Source organism: Furipterus horrens, unplaced genomic scaffold (genome assembly GCF_987537825.1).
Source record: "Furipterus horrens unplaced genomic scaffold, mFurHor1.1.pri manual_scaffold_12, whole genome shotgun sequence".
Lineage (NCBI taxonomy): Eukaryota > Metazoa > Chordata > Mammalia > Chiroptera > Furipteridae > Furipterus > Furipterus horrens.
This window is the reverse complement of record NW_028327182.1, coordinates 66,635,683-66,657,403: the sequence shown is the minus strand read 5'-3', so window position 1 is coordinate 66,657,403 and position 21,721 is coordinate 66,635,683. Positions and strand designations below refer to the sequence as shown.

Genomic DNA, 21,721 nt, shown 5'->3' with positions numbered 1-21,721 from the left:
AAATTTAGGAGTCCTGGACAGCTGGTATGGATGGCCAGAAATTCCTGGTTCATCATTTCAAGAGCTTAGGGAGGAGATGTGAAAATGAAAAAATCAGCAGAACACTTAGGTTTAGAGTTGAGTAGATAAAATGATGTGCATAAGATTTTAGTGGGAAGAAATAAGCTTAGAAAATCTGTGATAGTTCTTATGCTGAATTCATATGTTAGATAAAATACATTTACTTTTTTTATTATTTTAATCAATATCCCATCTTTACCTTATTGTATTAAAAGGTGTTCGAATTCATTATTTGAGAATTGTATGCTCTGTCTTTAAATATAGTCACACTGAGGGGTCAGGGCTTCAACATATGAATTTGGGGGGATAAAATTTCATTCATAACACTGAGTAAGGTATGTGTCAAGAGATGTAGAAAATACCTCTGGGAAGATGTTAGTGCTCAATTGAAAAGATCATTTATCTTGTTCTAGGACCTTTGAATTTTATTCCCTATATGATAAAATATCAGAGTGGGATTTTAATTAAGGAATAACCTGGGATGATTTGTTTTTCTCAAAAGTTAGCCCTGGCAGCAATGTAATAATAGGTTGGAACAGGTTGAACTTATGCCAGGGAGGTCAATTCAGAAAAGGCTGTCTTCCTTATGAGTAGTATGATAAATGGATCTCTACTCCAACAGAAATTTCTATGGTAACAGAAATGCTTTGTAGTTCACTCTTTCAATATAGTAGTGACTAGCAATGTGTGGCAGTTGAACATTTGAAATGTAGTTAGAGTGTGTTAAAAACTTAATTTTAAATTATATTTAGTTTTAATTAGTTTATGTTTAAAGAGCCCCAAGTAGCTACTGGCTGCCATATTAGAAAATTCTAAACAACTTTAGGGGCTATTAAAGTAGAGAATAAAAGCAAGATTCATGAGACTTTTCTGGGTTCAAAGTTACAAATTGCTATGTAGAGGAAAGGTATGATTCAAGCTTTATAAAAGGTGAGACTGTGAATGTTAATAGTATTTAATGAAATAGGATACATAAGAGTAATAACAAGTTGAGCTTGAGATTGGTTAAAGAAACAAGGAGTTTATTTTTGGAGATAATGGTGTTTATTTATTTTTAGAAAGGTAAACATACTAAAAACTACCTAAACTTTAAAAAATTTGTTTACTTAGTCTTTGACAATTAAATTTCTTGTTTCCAAATAACTTCCACTGTGCAGCTTGGCCCCTCAAAAAACCATCTCTAATCAGCAGTTCAGGGATCTGGGGTACAAAGAACTCCCCACAGAACTGTAGTGTATAGGTGGAAACTACACTAATCTCCTCCCATGTCCAAATGACTTTGAAATCTGGGGAAAGTTAATAAAATCCATTGATATTTGTAAGTCTCAACATTTTTTAATATCCTCACTTAGAGAGAGAGGAAGGGAAGAGAGAGACAGAGAGAGACAGGCAGAGAGAGAAAGAGGGAAGAGAAGAGAAGAGAAGAAAGAAAGAGAAAGAGAGAAAAAGAGAAAGAGAAAGAGGGGGAGAGAAACATCTATGTGAGAGAGAAACATTGATTGGTTGCCTGCTGTACACTGTAGTGCCCCAACTGGGGCTCAAACCCAGAACACAGGTATGTGCCCTGACTGGGAATTGAACTGGCAACCTTTTGGTGCACGAACAATGCCCAAGCAACCAAGCCACCTGGCCAGGGCTGTTAAGTCTCAGTTTTTTAGTTATACATTTTATATGTGATATTGAGAAATCAGACATTTTCATAATAAACACTTAAAATGTTTCCTTAAAGCTTTGACAATTAATTTTTGATGTTTCTCAATTATTTCATAGTTGTAGAGACATTTAAGAAGGCCTAATGCAAGAGTAATTCTTAACACCCACAAAATGGGACCAGGCTTTGCCCTAGTCCACTGTCCAGACAAGTAGTACCACAAACGTGTTGGCCAGAGCATTCACTGTCATTGAATGTTAGTGCTATCAGATTTTCCTAACCTCCATTTTGGTTGTGTCCACACAGGAACAGAAAAGTAGTACCAATAAATAACTATAATTGAGACAAATATAAATTTACAAATAATTGATTAACTTTCTTGGCTAATAGTCTTTGTCTGAAATGATGTTCACTTCTCCAATATTACTTTAATTGATAGATGTTTAACATTCTCACAGTATTCACTTTAAACTGATAAATGTAAAAGCTAAGCAGTGCAAATTTGCATTTATTTAACAATTTGATTTTATAATAATACTAAAATAATGTAGTGAAAGGCACTATGCAGCCCTCAATAATTTCATTTTGTTTCCAGGCCACGACTACAGTTGATGAATTGTAGGAAAGTTAACTTACGGTAGATGTGGTTTAAGAGAAAATCATATTTTCATCCAAATATATTAATTTATTTTAATAACTGGATAGTTGAAATACATGGAAAAAGATGAAGTAACTGAATTGATGCTGCAAAGATAGCATGGAAAACACACAATGGTATTTGAGAGTTCCCATTTCCTACCTTTCATTACAACAGTTTACTCTTGTCTTTTTAATATTGTGTTCATTCTGGGTTATTTTGTATGACCCTGAGCCTATTCTTATTTTACTGTTTTTGCTTTTTTAAATACCATGACAATATATAATGCACTTAGCATGGTAAATTATTAGAGAATTTCCTACAGGGCTAGTCAATGAATTTCCCCTGATTTCTCCAAGTAATAGTGAAGCCCCATCCTCTAGGGCTGTCACTGTTTGTTGTGGAATTGTTACTGAACAAAAGTGACGTTTAGCTCCCAACCCTTGAACACAGGCATAGGACAAAGGTTGGTGGGAAAGGAAAAGGTCTTCATTGAAATGTTGCACAATTTTGAAGAATGGTGACTCCCTATCTCTAGGCCAATCTCACACAGACAAAACCCAGCCACTGCCAGAACCAGAAACAGTGTCCAGAAGTCCCATTCCATCCTTGTCTGTAGTCAGAGGCTGCTAAGCGGAGGGTTCTCTGGCTTCAGTTCTCTTTCTGGAGTTTGTAGTGAGGGGCTGGTGCCACAATCACCATGCTGCAGCTTCCTACTCGGTGGGCATGGGCAGGGCTGCTGTAAACTGCGGCAGCCAGTGGTGCAGGGGCTCCCTCCATGGGGCCTGGTCCCTCAAGCTGCCCCATCTGCCAGCAGGTCAGTGCTCTGGCCCACGTGTCCATGCATGGATCCCAGAGGAAGAGGGGAAGGGTGAGTCTGTGCCTTCCTTTCCTTTTAAATCTCCTGGTCCAAACTTCCATGCACTCTAGAAGCTTCCAGCTCCCCCAAGCAATTCCATCTTTTTTCCCAGGTTAGACTGGCAGGTCTGTACTCTCCCCTGCCACCATGTTAACCTTTAGGTGTACATGCCCCTGTGACTTCTGGTTTCCACATTCAATCAGAAACTGGAAGGAAATAGGAGGGCTTTTCCCTTTGTCCATCAGCTGTAGCCGCACACATACCCCACACAATGACCACCCACTGGCATCTCCACCAGGGAGAGGAAATATGCCATGAGGTGCAGATGCTAGCTCAGTTGCAGTAAAATATTTATTTTTTGTTAAGATGCATGTTAATGAGAATAAGATTAAAAGACACATGAATCTCTTAATCCAAAAGCTGTTTTGTTCATAATCTTTTATTTTAAAAAATCTTGGTAACAAATTTCCCTTTTCAAATGGTCCTGCTTTCAACCTGTAGTAAAAATTAGGTTTTACTCAGAGACTTGGAATCAGGACAGTGTTGTAGTTTCAACCTGAAGTTGTTCCCTCTAACTTGTTTTCAAGAAGTTCATTGTTTCCCTCTTAAAATTCAGTAGGCTCTGAATCAGATCATTACAAAATACTAATTTTATAAAATACATGGTGTTTGATATCTTTGTTGCTAAACATCAGAGCCTTTTTGCATGGAAATATAAACATAGCATTTTATTCATACTAGCTTCTTATGGGTAATTATGGCTATGAAAAGTAATAAACAGCAGTGTAATTATGCCATAGCTTGTGGCAGGGATGTGTGTTTTCTTAATCTGGCTAGTTAAAGAAGGAAATAACTATTCATCATTGAACCTTTCTAGATAAGCATTTTTTTAAGCCAGTGTAATTTTCCAAATATAGAAGACTTTTCAGTGTTTGGTTTTCTGATTAGTTTATGAATTTTAAACTGAAAAGCTACCATAACTTTACTATGTTGTACCGAAATTTAGAAAGGATTGAGACAAGTTTCCACTTAACAGAAAAAAGCAAGAGAAGCTATTTGACAGCATAATAGAAACATTTTGATTAATCCAGACACTGGATAAAAGTATAGATACTTTCTTTCTTTACTGTAAGATCCTATTCCAATAACCAGATAAAATATTCAAGCAGCAAATTTATTATGTCATCTGAGAAATTAACCTGGATGGGCCAAATAGTTTCAAAAATTCAAATAACTCACAGGAAAATATTTCAAACTATCACTTTTTAAACACTGTTCTGTATTATTTCACATTGTGGAATGAATTAGAGTGTTAGTAATGAAACAAAGAAGAAGCTGAATCCCATTTTGGACAATGTGTCACTCATTGAAATGAACATAAGTCAGTACTGTGACTCTTTGGTCATTTGAAAAAAGTTTGATTTCAGTCACCAATCCAAGTATAAGAAAAATAATTGATATAAATCTATGTCTCTGTCTTTGTAAATTCAAGTGATTTAAATAAATTTTACTTATGAACTTTAACTTGATTGATGGATATTAAGCAAAGTTATACCCAAAGTTGAAGGACAGTTTTATTCTGTTAAGATAATTAGCAATTAGCATCTAGTGTTGGTACTAGACCATTTATTTAATCCTATGAAGTAAGTTTGATAATTATCCCCACGTTGTAGATAAGTAAACAAAGGCCTAGGGCACACACAGTTCCCCTAACTGAAGCATTTAACAAGTATTTTATATTTGTGTTTTATCATATTGCTGTGGCATAAAAGCAATCCTGATTTTCAGAGATTACAGATTATTGAAAAGGAAGAAAATAAGAAATTACTGAACATATTAGTTTGAAGACATTTTCAAGAACATGTAGTCAATTTACATGATAAATCTATGAAATGAAATTTATATACAGGGTGTAGCAAAAGTAGGTTAACAGTTGTGAGTACAAAAAATGCAGTTTATTCTTGTGTTATTATTTATGAATTAATGTTACTTTTCATGTGAACAACCATAAACCTACTTTTTCCCCACCCCATATATATATACTAGTCCATTCATTTCTTCTATTGGATTTTGATAATACTGTTAAAACTAGGAGATCTATTTTATTAATTTTTGTGTAATCATGTGTAAAGAAGAAAAGAAAGAAACTTAGGATAAATGAGCTTGTTATGATTATAAAGCATGGAAGCAGATACTTTGACACGCTTTCTACTGAGAAGTGCCAGCATGCCATCCTTTTGAATCTGGATATGTTTGTGACTGCTTCATTAAAAAGATTAAGGTATTTGTGATATTCTGTAACTTCTAAGTGATAAAAGGCCATAATTTTATAATAGAATATGTATTCTTGAAATTTGAGCTGTCACGTAAGATTCTCAATTAATCCAAGGCCACCATACTGTAAAAAAGCCCAAGCAATATAAAGGATGCCATGGTTAGGCTTTCTCATAGACAGTCTCAATTGAGCCTGGCCTTTGAGCTGACTTAGGGCAGGTGCCAGACATGTGATTGAAGCTTCCAGATGAGTTCAACACTTACCCATTTAAATCATCCTAAACCTTCAAATCTTCTCAGGTCACTAAATACTTTGGAGGGGATAAAAACTACACTCATACATAATGTCTGACTTAACTAATTCACAGAATTCTAGACTGTAATAAAATGTTTGTTGTTTCAAACTACATTTTGGGGTGTTTATTATGTAGCAATAGCTAATCAGGATAGTGTTCAGTAATAGTTTGTAGAATGATTCTTCTTCACATGAGAGGTTCCATTGAATAAAATTGATGAAAATTAAAATATAGGAAACCTTTGTGGCTTCATATGTTTTATTAAATTCTTTCCCTCTCTGATTAGTAATGTTGGTAAGTAGTTTCTTGGAGCTGTTATTATCACATTTCTTTTGTCAACTCATTTAATTCATTTATAAGTAAATATTCATATATTGACTCATGTGCACAATTCATCATCTGAGCAATTATGAGATATATGATGTTAAGATACAGTGTCTATGAGCAGGTTTTATAAAATGTAACTGAAAATATATTTTGAGGCTGCATATAAACAGTGCCATGGAGAGATATAGCACACTGATCTGGGAATTTAGAAGAGATGATTTTCTTACTTCTTTCATTAGATTATACTAATATATTTCACTGTGTTCCCATTTTGGAAATCAATATAAATGTTCAAACAATTAAAGCATCAATATATATATGTGGAAATTTTTAGGAGGAAAGTAATTTTAAGGCTGCATTATCAGGGATATTCAGTTGAAATCCTCATATTTTGAATTTTGTTTTAAATTAAGAAACTGTAGTGAACTAGTGCTCTTGAAATTGAATCCTTTACTCTTCATTTACAGCAAGCATTTTAAAATGGGTGATTAACATGATATTCTCTCTTAGCTACCTAGTTCTACTGTTCTTTAGGAGAATGTAGTTACATTTTTACAAACATATTAAAAACATCACTTTTTTGATTATGTACGTACTAGCCATATCTTTGGAATATTGTGAACAGCATTTGTACAAATTTTCACATTCAGTTTATCTAAAACATTTGAGAAGAATTAAAAATGAATTGTTTCTGTTTGAAATTAAATTCTAGATTTTGCCTTGAAATATTTTCTTTTAATTAAAAAAATTTACTTTATGGAATAATAAATATCACATAATTGCTTTAGACAAATACAGTCTGTTTCCTGGTAAATATTTTAGGGTAAATTAGCAAATATTTAAAACCTGTAGTTTCTAAGTGGTGACTTAAAATTCTTATAATAAGACTGACTTATTTAGACCAATGCAGTAATCACATTTGCCTATTTAGTCATCCATATATAATCTCATTTGTCTGGAATGCTGTCCATAATGTTAAATTCAGATTAAAGGTTTCTGCAATGGGATTTGAAATAAACATGAATGCACTTTAGGGCAACTGCCTTTATAAACAGAGATTTGGAAATGCTTTCTTCTCAACCTACTAGATTTTTTTTTCACCAATTCCAGAATGCCAGATATTTTTCTAGGAGCTTCATCTTTTGTCTTTAGTCCTTCTTTATTAAAGCACTTGCTTCATATTGAAAAGGGAAACCCAGTTTGGAGATATTGTTCTAATTTATGGATTCATACTCATTGAGGAACTGACATGGATTTGTACGGAGAAGTAGTAAATTATATTGGTGTGCTGAGAAAACAGGGTAAGAGTAAGGTATGCCCACCTCAACTTCCACCTCTTCTTTGTCATCAGGTAATTCTATTTCACAGCACCAACTGAACCTTCTAATTGTTCAAAGAAGTAGAAATACATCACTGCAAATACATCATTACTATTTGAAAAATGGTTTCAAACATGTTCTATTTAATAGCATCATATTGTTATTTAAAGGAAAAAATAAAATTAACAATTCTTCATCTGGACCTAGGTCATGCCAAAGTGATTTTAAAAAATAACCTAGTACAAAATTAAGAACTAAAAAAAATGTCTCTGGATTTTTATTTTTCGTAAATGGAATCGTCTTCCTGGACATTCTGAACTGAATGTTAAGCTATGTGCCTGTTTTTATTTTTTTCCTATGCATAATTAGTGGCTTAGAATTAATGTGCTATGTAAAATTAATTCTAGGACTCATTATTTATCCTTGCCCTACAAGAACATATTTTTCACTAAATATTTGCCGAATAGACAGTATTCATTTAGAGAAAATCTAGTTTTAATTTCATAAACATAAAAAAATTATTAAGTTGGGTAGCCAAATCTGCTCTGACTCCCAGAAACACTTAACTTTACGCTGTAGTCTTGAGGAAATCAGGCACAACTCAGCTGTGGTCCTTTTTTGCATAGTTTTAGGTGAAGTCATGCTGGATCACAATGTGAACATTTTATTTGAATTAAGGAAAAAGAAGTTAAACAAACACATCTTTTCATTTCAAACTATATTAATTCCATTGTCAAACTATCAGTAGTTGTTGAATTTTTTTTTCAAATCAAAGCACAAGTCATGTAATTACTGTATCATGATTAATTTTATTAAAGGTCTGAACGTATTTTAATGATTCATAATGGATGAAAAGAAGTATGAAGAATTATCCTGCAGTTGAAATGCTTAATATGGAATACAGTTAGAGTTATTGTTGAATTTTCTTTTAATAAGATTGAATCCAGAAACAAAACATTTTGTTCCTTAAAATGTCATTAAAGTATATTTTAAGAATGACCTACATAGTAATGAATTTTCATATTCTCACTAACATTCTGAAAAAAATGGCATAATGACTTGGCTTTCAGTTTAAATTCATGCTTCTTACTATCAGTTTTCTTCTGGTCATTTCACAAGATTTTCTTGTATAGTTAATGACTTTCTAGATTTTTTAAAAATCTATGATTTATTTATCGTGAGTTACAACTTGCTCCTTAACACCTTGTAGTTATTTCCAGTCATAAATATTAGCATCTAACAGATGTTTCATATTTAATTTTAAGCATTGAACAAAAGAGATTGGTATATCAGGATTATAAGGATCAGCAAGTAAAAACACAAAACAGACATACTTACTGTCTTCTTATATTTGGTTATGCTTACTAATTGTCTACTATGAAGAGACTTATTTGCTTCAAGTTATATATACTATATCTTTCATAAATCCATCCAGTTTACTTTTGGTGAAAAGTTACCTTTCATTAAACAACTTTACCTTTCATAAATTCATCTCTTCTTTATCAGACTCATTAGACAGTTTGCATTTAATTCATGATCTATCAAAAGTGAATAAAATGAACAGAGAGAAACATGCACATAATAATGAAGGAAGTATATTTAATATGTTGTAAGATGTATAGTTCAGGATCTATTTTTAAAGTTATTGAGTTTTATTTCTCAACTTTAGCTTCCTGGACATTTAAGTCATTTAAAAATAGCCAACATCTTTTTAAAAAGATTTTTAAATTGTTATTCTATTACAGTTTTAATTCCCCCCTTGCCCTCCTTCACCCATCCCAACCCCTACTCCCACAGTCAAATTCCACACTATTGTCTATGTCCACAGGGCATTCATACATGTTCTTTGACTAGTCCCTTCCCTTTCTTTTCACCATTACCCCCTTCTCTTCCCTTCCGGACACTGCTAGTCTGTTCCATGTTTCTATGTCTGTTGTTCTATTTTGTTTGTTAGTTTACTTTGTTCATTTAGCTATGGGACAGTAAACCCCTTTTTTTGCATGATGTTATTTAAGAACTATATCTTATTTCACTTAGATGTATGACTTTTTCTCTTCATTATTTGAAATGTTAATTATTATCATAATTTTGGAATATCTCAATGTCAGAAACCTCATTTGATTAAATAATTGTTTAATTTATGCAATTTGTCAGGTTCTATTGAGTTGTTTGGATAAAAGTCCACATTATAGATGAAGAATCTCCCCAGTAGTCAAAACTATACTGTACGATTGTTCATTTGTCATGACAATAATTTAGAAGACCATAATGTACTCGATATTTTTCAATTTTTAACTTGTCTTCTTACAATGGTTTGGATTATTTTAGGCTTAATAAACATAATGTGCTTAATTTCCAATGTAGAAATCTGAGAGTGAATCATGAATCTGATAAAATATTGGGCCAGACCTTGATGTCTGGTAAGATCTTTTGACTTGGATTTGAATCTAGGTAGCTTTTACTCTTAGTAGTAAAAGACAAGCAATGTGAAAATATAAACAGGTTATCAAGACAATTGATTTCTCATATGCCTTCTATAGATATATGGGAAAAGAATCCACTCACCTATGGGCTTACTATTTTCTGCACCTTTAGGCACATCAGCACAGAAATAATTTATACTTCCTGATTTCTAGATAAGTAAGATAGTATTGGACTTAAAGCGTAACTTGTACAAGATATATAGCCTCTTGTCCTTACCTACACTGTATTTTGCTCTAAAATATTTTTATTTCCACTCACTTCAAACTTTCCATGAGCAGGCCTTTTTAACCATTACTACTGGTATAATTTCAATTTCATTCATTGAAGAGGTTTCTAATACAATTCAAAGTGATAATAGGAGAAAAGGAGTTGAAATCCATTGAATAAGGCTCAGAATAACAATTACAAGTGTATGGGCAATTTTTCAGGCATTTAAAAATATTAAGTAGAAGTCGAAAAACATATCAAAGCTTTCATTTTTGACCATTCATAATTTAAGAAATTTCAAAATTTTGCCACTTTAATAATCTTAAGTAGTTAAACTGTTTGAGTTTATTCTTGTATATGGTGTATAGCCTCTTTTCTCTGCATGTATCCATCCAATTTTCTCAACACTATTTATTGAATATACTGCTTTATCCCACTGTATGTTCTAGCCTCCCTTGTCATCTGGGCTCTCCACTCTGTCCTATTGATCTATATTTCCATTTTCATGGCAGTACCATGCTGTTCTGATTGTTGTGGCCCTGTAGTATAGTTTGATATTATGTTTCTCCAATTTTGAAATGGTATAACCATTGGCCATTTGCTTAACTTCTCTGACTCAGTTTCTTCAGCTGTAATAAGAGGTAATAATAGCACCGAGATCCCAGGGTTGTAATAAAGATTGAATAAATCTATATTAGTAAAGCACTTAGAATAGTGTCAGGCACATTACAGATTGTTAGTGCTGTAGAAGTATTTCTTAGACAGATAAGATACACTGGCATGTAAAACAAAGCAGCCAGCCATCAATTACCATTGATGGTCTGGTAAATGTCATTAGTTAAATGTATTTCTACTACCTAAGCAAGTATCAGTGGCCTGGATAAAATGCACATGTCCAAGAATATCTAGATGATGATTTTATTGAAGAGAACACACAAAAACTCATAGGGGTATGTCAGGGGGTGTCCTAGTGATACCTAAGTTAAAAGCTGGGCACAAATATCACTCTAGCAGATGTCTTTTCCTGGAGACTTGCCAAGATTATATTAAATCAGCATCAAGTTTTTCCAAAGAGTGTTCTGGGAAATGACTAATTACATAGGAGGTTAAGAAATGTTAAAAGATAAAGAATTTTGTGCTCAGGTATATCCGAGAATTGCTAGCTTTAAAAAATGTTAATTATATTTTATGACAGGTCTGTTCAGAGTTTTTCATATATCACTTTGCTTAGTAAATCTCCAAACTTGTTTAATTATGAAACTTTTTTAAAGAGACATTGTGAGGGACTTATATCCAGTATAATTTGATACACTGTAAAATAATTCAAACAACACTAAACAGAATTTAAATAAATACTATTATTTGTTGGTAAATGTACAAATACCTACCTTTAATCTTTATATATAATATACTTTTAATCTACATATTTGATTTTGAAAAAATAAAATTTTTGCATCATAATAATTGTTACTACTAAATGTATTTTATTTTCTTTTTCTTTTTTATTGAATTTATTGAGGTGATACTGGTTAACAAAATTAGATCCTGGTTAACAAAATTATACAGGTTTAAGGTACACAATTCTACATCATTGGTTCACTGTATTGTGTGTTCACACCCCAAGTCAAGTCTCCATCCATCACCATTTATCCTCACATACCCTCCTTCACTTCTACCACCTCTCTCCTTTCCCCCATAATCACCTCATTGTTGCTTATATCCATGTTTTTTTCTTTTTTGCTTAATCATTCCACTCCCTCCCCCCACAGCTGTCAGCCTCCTCTCTATCTATGAGTCTGTCACTATTTTTGCTTGCTAGTTCACTTTGTTCATTACAGTTCACATATGAATGAAACCATATGGTACTTATGTTTCTCTGGCTGCCTTATTTAACTTAGCATAATGCATTCCAGGTCCATCCATGCTGTCTTATAGGGTAAGAGTTCCTTCTTTTTAATGGCTGAGTAGTATTCCACTGTGTAAATGTACCACAGCTTTTTTATCCACTCATCTACTGATGGACACTTGAGCTGCTTCCAAATTTTAGTTGATGTACATAATGCTACAGTGTGAGCATAGGGGTGCATGCATTTATTTGAATTAGTGTTTTGGGTTTCTTCAGATATATACTCAGAATGAATTTTAAAAAGACAATATACCAAATATCATAGTAGACATGTTGTTTCTTTGTGATCATACACAAGTATTTGATCTTTCCTAGTTTTTATTTTCTTATCTTAAACTAGGCTTACCTCATTTGCACACAAGTAAATGATGAACTAGATCACTTTTTCTGTTATTATCAATCTGATATCTATGAGTATATGAATCTTGGATCATATTTAATGACATATTGGGTATTGTAAAGAAAAACATTTATCTTTTACCTTACCTTACTACATATAGTCAAATCGGCTAAAATGTTTTAAAATGGGATCAAACTTTTTCAAAATTATGTATATATGAAAAGAATCTATTTCACCAAGTTATAGATAAGATTTTATAAGTAGAAATGTATGTATTTTCATTCTAAATATAAAACTATTTGTTAATGTTTTAAAAGATTTTACTTATTTATTTTTAGAGAGAGAGAAAGGGAGGGGGAAAGCAAGGGAGAGAAACATCTGTGTGTAAGAGAAATAGAGGAAGAGAAACATCGGTTGGTTACATCAGTTGGTTACCACAACCCAAACATGTGCCCCAACTGGGAATCAAATCAGGGACCTTTTGTTTTGGGAGATGATGCCAAACCAACTGAACCACACCAATCAGGACTGTTCATTACTACTTTATATACATGTTTTATCTACATGTTGTGTTCTAAAATGGTAGAAATTTAAGTATAGATGCACATTTATACATATATTTTGTGAAAAGCATTCTTCTGCAAGAATACTTGAAATTTCAGCATGCTGGAAATATTATAAAAAGTAAAACAAGCATGCAACTGACTTTTTCCTTGAATTTATTCAAACAATATGCTTTCCCCATGTCAGTGTGGAAGCAGTCTTTGTAAAATATGGTGTGTAAAAACAAAACAAAGGAAAGTAATGTTAAACACACAAAATTTGTTTTTTATTTTTTCTAGTTTGGGCTTTAAAAACAATTTATCAGAGATTGCAGCTTGCCTTTTGCATTTCTGGTTTGTATGGGCAATAAAAGCCCCAAGTCATTTTCATAGAGAAGGACCAAGAACTAATAAAAGAGGGAATATCTATGACCTATATATACCTTTATAGATCATGTGAGTGCTGGGAATTTTCCATTATTTTCCCTGCAAGCATTTTATTATTCTTTTCCATTTAACAAAAACACTTCTGAACAGTACTTTCTAAGGGCATCAACAATGCTAAATGTTGGTCTTTGATAAGCTCTTTCTCCTTTGAGATGGTTCCCCAAAGGCTGACAGAGCCAGAGTTTTTGCTCCATGGCAAGCTCATTGGACAGTAGTTTCAGCAGGAAGAGATAAAGGCACAGACATTCTCAGAATGCCTCCATCCTTCATTGGATCGTGAAGCCTTAAGTGTTGTTAACAGTTTATTATTTGAAATCTGCTTAAGTATAGTTGCATAATTTAACAGATATTTATTGAACATCTTCAATATGAAAAAATAGGGGGAAGTAATTTCATTTATGTTTGTTGAATCTATGGATGAATAAATGCACTGATGACCCCCTGCCCCCAAAGAGCATACAATTTAATGGGAAAGGCATTAATTGCTTAAAACTATTTTTATTCCAGTGTGAAACTTTCAGAGAAGAATCTCTCTTTCGGTCTTTGGAAGAGGTGGTAAAAAAGAAACTTCTTTAAAATGTCAATGGTATCAGAATTCCTCAAGCAGGCCTGGTTTATTGAAAATGAAGAGCAGGAATACATCAAAACTGTGAAAGGATCCAAAGGTGGTCCTGGGTCAGCAGTGAGCCCGTATCCCAGCTTCAGCTTCAACCCCTCCTCAGATGTTGCTGCCTTGCATAAAGCAATAACAGTTAAAGGTGTGGATGAAGCAAGCATCATTGACATTCTAACTAAGACAAACAATGCACAGCGTCAACAGATCAAAGCAGCTTGCTTCCAGGAAAAAGAAAAGTCATCTGAAGAAGCTCTAAAGAAAGCCCTTACAGGTCACCTCCAGGAGGTTGCTTTGGCTTTGTTAAAAACTCCAGCCCAGTTTGATGCTGATGAACTCCGTGCTGCCATGAAGGGCCTTGGAACTGATGAAGACACTCTGAATGAAATTTTGGCCTCAAGAACTAACAGAGAAACCAGAGAAATTAACAGAGTCTATAGAGAAGAACTGAAGAGAGATCTGGCTAAAGACATCACCTCGGACACCTCTGGAGATTATCAGAAGGCCCTGCTCTCTCTTGTTAAGGGTGACCGAGCTGAGGAGCTTGGCATAACTGAGGACCTGGCTGATTCAGACGCCAGGGCATTATATGAAGCAGGAGAAAGGAGAAAAGGGACAGATGTGAACGTCTTCAACACCATTCTTACCACCAGAAGCTATCCCCATCTTCGCCGAGTGTTTCAGAAGTACACCAAGTACAGCCAGCATGACATGAACAAAGTTCTGGAACTGGAGATGAAAGGTGATGTCGAGAAATGCTTCACAACGATCGTGAAGTGTGCCACAAACAAACCAATGTTCTTTGCTGAGAAGCTTCATCAGGCCATGAGGGGTGTGGGAACGCGTCATAAGACATTGATCAGGATCATGGTTTCCCATTCTGAAATTGACATGAATGATATCAAAGCATGTTCTCAGAAGTTGTATGGTATCTCTCTCTGCCAAGCCATCCTGGATGAAACCAAAGGAGATTATGAAAAAATCCTAGTGGCTCTCTGTGGAGGACAGTAAACATTCCTTTGACGATCTCAAGATTTTTGATCAGGAGATTTTTTAAATGGTGTCTTTTTATGCCATATTATAGATTTAAATAGGAAAGTTTAAAGCAGGATTAGTCTAGCTAACTAGTTTCTGAAAACTATAGCTTAGAAATCATTTTTATATCACAACTATATAGTAGAGATAAGTTTAAAAAAAATATGTAACCTAAAGTGTAAAATCCCATAAACAGGTTGTTCTGGTAACATTACCTGAGAAAGATGTGTATGTAACAGAAAATATAATGATTTTACAGGAAAAGAAAAACAAAAAAACAACAACTATTTTTATTCCAAACCAGGATGCTGTGAATTGCTAGAAAAAGGTCAAGTTCAACCAGGAGGATTAAGAAAGATTTTATTTATAAGGTATTTTCTTTTTAATTGATATATAAGGTTGATTAGGATATTGAATTACAGAGAAATAGTCATTCTCTCTTTTTTTATTATTTAAATATATTTTATTAACTATGCTATTACAGTTATCCCAATTTCCCCTCTTTGCTCCCCTCTGCCCAGTTCCTCCATTCCCTTAAACAACCGTGCCCCCTCTAGTTTATGTCCATGGGTCATGAATATAGATTCTTTGGCTTCTCCATTTCCTATACTATTCTTTACACACACACACCCCCCACACACTATTTTGTACCTATCAATTATGTTCCTTAATCCCTACATCTTTTCCCCCATTCTCCCCCTTCCCCTTCCCAGCTGATATCCTTCCCACTGATCTCCATAACTATGGTTCTGTTCTTGTTCTGGTTGTTTGCTGAGTTTGTTTTTTTAGATTCAGTTGTGGGTAGCTGTGAATTTGTTGCCATTTTAGTATTAATAGTTTTGATCTTCATTTTCTTAAACAAGTCCCTTTAACATTTTCTGTAATAATGGCTCAATGATGATGAACTCCTTTAGCTTTACCTTGTCTGGGAAGCACTTTCTCTGCCTTCCCATTCTAAATGATAGTTTTGCTGGATAGAGTAATCTTGGTTGTAGGTCCATGCCTCTCATCACTTTGAATATTTCCTGCTAGTCTGTTCTTGCCTGCAAAGTGTCTTTAGAGAAATCAGCTGGTAATCTCATGGGAACTCCTTTATAGGTAACTCTCTTTTTTTCTCCTGCTGCTTTTAAGATTCTGTCTTTATCTTTAATCTTTGGCAGTTTAGTTATGATGTGTATTGGTCCACCTTGGGTCCAGCTTGTTTGGGATTCTGTGCTTCCTGGACTTATATGTCTATTTCCTTCACCAAATTAAGAAAGTTTCCTTTCATTATTTTCTCAAATAAGTTTTCAGTTTCTTGCTCTTCCTCTTCTTCTGACATCCCTATGATTTGGATGTTGGTACATTTGGAGATGTCTCACAGGTACCTTATACTATCCTCAGTTTTCGAATTCCTTTTTCTTCTTGCTGTTCTGGTTGAATGCTCATTTCTTCCTAACATTCTAAATCATTGTTTTGAATCCAAGCTTCATCACCTCTACTGTTGGTTTCCTGTAAATTTTTCTTTATTTCACTTAGTGTAACCTTCATTTCTTCCTGGGTCTTTTTTATTTTGTTGCCATATTCAGTTTGTTCTTTGAGCGTCCTGATCAGCAGTAGTTTAAACTCTGCACCTGATAGGTTGGTTATCTCTATTATGTATAGTTCTTTATTCTGGGGTTTTGTTCCATTCTTTCATTTGTACCATATTTTTGTGTCCTCAGTTTGGCAGCCTCCCTGTGTTTGTTTCTGTGTATTAAGTAGAGCTGCCTTAACTCCCTGTCTTTGCAGCATGGCATATTCTAGAAAAGGCACCTGTAAATTGTGTGGCGTGGAGCCTTAGGTAATCACCAGGGCAGGGAAACCCACTTCACTGCTTTGGGCTCTGTGTAGTGGGTGGGCTCTGAGAGGGGTCAGTGCTGCTGCCTGGCTTTTGGAGATTTGTCTGGCACTTGCCCTGTTTGACTGCCGTCCTTCCAGCTGTTGCCCTGGTGCTTAATCCCAGAGTTTGGTAGTCTGCATATGTTTTAAGTCCATGCAGTCTCTTTAAGCAGAGTCTCCTCAAAATCCAGCAATTTATTCTGCTGACCCAACCCCTACTGGTTTTTACAGCTTGAAGTTTTGGGGATTTATCTTACTGGCACTGAAACCTTGGGCTTTGTGGTCTGGCCTGGGCCTGGGGTCACTCACTCCCAAGGAATCCCTCCTAATTTGTATCCACCACATGTGAATGTGGGAGTGCCCCTTTTGTTGCTGCCATCTCTCCACACCATACCATATCTCTGCCCCTCCGACTCTTCTGCATGAATGAGTCTTCTTTAAATCCTTGACTGTTGGACTTCCATATAGCTTTTATCTCCTGACTGTTCTGGGTGTTATTTGTTTTGAGATCTAGTTGTAATTCTTTCTGTGGTTGTGGGAGGAGATGAAGTGTTTATACCTATGCCTCCATCTTGACAGGAAGTCCTCATTCTCTCTTTACTGTTTTCTAATAAAACCCTGATATCCTGATCTCAGTTGCAGTTATATGGGGCCATGTGACCAAGTACTACCCAACAAAATGCATGCAGAATTTCATTGTTATCCTCCAGTGGGGTAATGTTAAAGGGAAATGACCGTCCTTTACTTTGTATCTCTCTTTTTGCTACCTGGAATGCAATTGTGATGTTCTCCAGCTCCAGCAGGCATCTTAAATCTTTATGAAAAAAGTCTGCTAAGCTAAGGACAGTGCAGTTTAAACAGGGGAATTGATGAGTATTTGGAGCCACTAAAGTTTGGACTACCTGGTGCCAAACTTCCTCCTTTTCAAAGTGAGAAAAAACAAACAAACAAACAAAAAATCAACTTGAAGCCCTGGCTGCTGTGGCTCAGTGGATTGAGCGTCTGCCTGCGAGCCAAGTGTCACTGGTTCGATTCCTAGTCAGGGCACATGACTAGGTTGCATGGCAGGTCCCCAGTTGGGGGCGCAAGTGAGAGGCAACCACACAATGATGTTTCTCTCCCTCTCTTTCTCCTTTCCCCTCTCTCTAAAAACAAATAAATAAATTCTAGAAAAATATAACAGCTTGAAACCACTATTATTTGGGATTTTACTGTTATATATAGCATGTGTGAATAAGTGATTGAAAAATAGTGACTTTGTACCCTGGCTGGCATGGCTCAGTGGATTGAGCAATGGCCTGCAAATCAAAAGGTCACCAATTTGATTTCCATTCAGGACACTTGCCTGGGTTGCTGGCCAAGTTCCCCATTGGGGGTGTGCGAGAGGCAACCACACATTGATGTTTTTCTCTCTCTCTTTCTCCCTTCCTTTCCCTCTAAAAATAAATAAATATTTTTTAAAAGAAAGAAAATAGTGATTTTGCTAAAGAGCTTTGTCATTTGTGAATAATATCTTTTAGTTTCTTTAAATTTAGATCTTATGATATTTATAAGGTCAATTTATACATGTCACTTTATCTATGCAGGGATATAAGACATTTACAGTATATATGCATTTTTAGAGTATTTGTGTTTGTGTCTTTGTACATTAAAGGGAGGGAGAATACAAGTTTAAGACAAATTGAATACTATATGCTATACCACTTCAGCACTTTAAATTATGCACAGAAGTCTTAAAGTTAAATATAAGGTATTAAAAATAATAGTCTTTCATTTTCTTTATTTTCTGCATGTATTCTTCATCTTTCAAATTGTTTATGGGTCATGAAGATACTTTACCTAAAATATAAGTAATATTAAAGAGATAGTTTTATCTTAAACATACACGTTTTTATACTATGGACATAGAGTTGGATTTCCAATTCCCAACTCTGTTTTCTAGTTGAAGTACCTTAGGAGGATTTCTTAAACTTTCTTTTAGTTTTCTCACAGGTAAGATTAGGAATAATAGCACTTACCTTAGAGAGTGAATTGAGTTAATATTTGGAAGTTGCTTGTATGGTACTTGGCACCAATAAACATCACAAAATGACTAGCAACTTTTGTAGTGGTGATTCATTTATGATAAGCTAGAGTTTAGACTTTATTTATAAAATAGCAAACAATTTAAATTGGAAGTGGGAACATACTAGGTAAGAAAACTTAGATTTTAGGTAAGTTAAAGAAATTGAGTTTAGAAGATAGATTGAAATAAAGATAAAGAAGAGATATTAGATCATCATTTAAATTACAGTTAAGCTCTTACATAAGGTGACTAGAATGAGAACAGTAAGATTGCCTTCATCTTCCTGACATAAGGATTGTCCAAAGCACTAAACTAGTTAGGCCAACTAATATCAATGTTTTACTCTTAGTTTTATTACAAATCAGGTATTTTTTACCATGGTGATTATTAACTTATTTTGGGGTGGTGGAGAAGATAATTATGAATCCTTGCTCTTTGGACGGGCAAGATCCATAATCAAACACAGAACTGGAATCTGAATTCTGCAGCCAAAAGTTAAGGCACCTGCAGATTTATGTGAGTAACTGCTCTGCCCTCTTTCTCTTTCTATATTTTTTACTTTTAAAAAATATGTTTATTGCTTTTAGAGAGTGAGGTGGGGAGAGGAAGAGAGAGAGAGAGAGAGAGAGAGAGAGAGACTGATATGAGAGAGAAATATTGATTGGTTGCTTGCTATATGCACCCAGACTAGGGTTCAGACCCACAACCTAAATACAAACCTTGTCTGGGGATGGAAGCCACAACCTTCTGGTGTACCAGATGACATTCCAACCAACTAAGCCAGACTGGCCAGGGCTGCTGTGCTCTCTTTCTGTCTTTCTGTAAAGTTAACTCTTCACTTGCTAGAACATAATAATTACTCACTAATAAAATTAGATAGAAGATAATTTGTTTTCATATATGGATTCCATATTATGCTTTTCATATGTTATAAAACATCTCCAAACTCCTTGCAGATGAGTGATTGAAGAGCTCTGTCTTACCCTCCCACCTGCTCAGAAATAATTGAAACCTCTTACAGCACGTATTTTTTTAAGCTAAGTGAGATCACAAGGATGGAGGTGTTTTTGGCAAGAATTTAAATGAGAGCCTGAATAAAAATGATCTCAAACACTTTTTTACAATCTTGCCATCTTCATTGTTTTTGCTAACATCTCTTTAATCTATGATATAGACTAGACGCATATTCACGCAAACATGCTTTCCAACAATTAGCTTTTATGTATAATGCGATTTGAAATGTTTTTTATAAATGTGTCCCTGAGTCCCCTTTGAATACAAAAAACAAAATATTTCCAAATGTAGGATGCTATGTAAGGTGTAAGCAATTACAAAACACAAACACACAAACATGCACATACTGTAGCTGAGAGCTGAAAAGGAAAAATAAAAATATTCAGTGACATTTTTTTTTATTGCTCTAGGAAAAAGTACTTTCTTAAAATGCAGATTTTGATTTGTTGATGGGGTAGAGTCAGGTGATGCTGATGGATGCTTATGGCTGCACTCAGAGTAGTAAGGATCTATGGCTTGATGGCATGACTCATTAGCAGATGTGAGAAATGGTCAACGACAAGCTTTTTGAAACCCAATCTTTGTGAGTGGTTCTTGTACTCAGTTCCTGCACTTGGAATTTCAATCTAAACAGAAGTCACAGCCACTCCCACTCACAGTCTGAGCACCTAGTATGAACACCAAACCACAGCACATTTCTGAAGAATTTTGTGTCTAACATGAGTTTTTGAACCTATGATTTTAAATCATCTGGATAATTTAATGATGTTGGCTCCCTTGTAAATTACTTATGACTGCTTTGTTCACAGAGGAACCTCAGTTAAATGATCTTTGAGGTTTTAGGCATTTTTTTTTTTTGCAGAAAGCACTGGGAAAGTTTCATTTGCATTTATCATCCTCATCAAATACCTTTCCTTAAACCGGGATGGCATTGTATCCAGTAAGTGAAAGTATATATTGTGCAGACTCTTGGGAGAGTCTGTGCAGCTGGTGAGGTGTTCAGGGCCTGGAATCCTTCCTAGTCTGTTTCAGGTCGTATGTGTCACTCAAACTTTGATATCTCTCTGTGTTCTCAGCATCTTCACACTAATTTCACAACCCATTCTATACAACATCCTTTGTGCTTACAGAACTCACCACAAATCCCTCAGAAAGGTAGATGCTTGAAGAAATTTGTGAGGTCCATTTGACAGTGTGTGTGTGGGGGAGTCCCTTTACTGCTGGAAATGTTTATCAGTTCTAATCAGTAGATTAGAACTGGCAATTTTGAGAGTGTGTCTGCTGCTCCCCCTTTTACCTTATCTCAGTACAGGCCCTACCAGACTGTTGTGTTTGCCCTGATAGATACGTACTCTTTGAGAGTGATGAGTTTATAAAAAAGGTTGTGAATAACATCTCCCAATGTTAATAATATTTACAAAGTTTTTCATATAAACTGTCTGAGCAACAAAGGTACAGTAGTCCCTCTTTATATTGCAGTTCACTTATCACGGCTTCACTGTGTTGCCGAATTTTTAAAAATTTTATATTTAATTATTTATCGCAGATTTTTTGCTATATTGTGGGATTTTGCGGTACTGTATATGTATGTTGTTAAAGTTACGTAGGTTTAAGAGTGTAGAATATGTTTAAGACCATAAGAGTTTATAAAAGTGTAGAAAAGGCTAATAAGGCAGTGGAAAAGTTTAATAAGGGACTGGGAATGGTTTATAAGTGTACGGGAAGGGTTTATAAAGCCTTAAAATGTATGTAAATACTAAAGTAAATGTAAGGTTTCTACTTCGT

General features: G+C 34.7%; 1 protein-coding gene and 1 pseudogene across 2 annotated transcripts in view; both read left to right on the top strand.

Annotated features, from left to right (window-relative positions):
- Positions 1–21,721, top strand: part of NALF1 (NALCN channel auxiliary factor 1) — a 685,344-nt gene that overhangs the window by 8,325 nt on the left and 655,298 nt on the right. The window lies entirely within an intron of this gene.
- LOC149996298 (annexin A1 pseudogene) lies at positions 13,879–15,127 on the top strand (annotated as a pseudogene).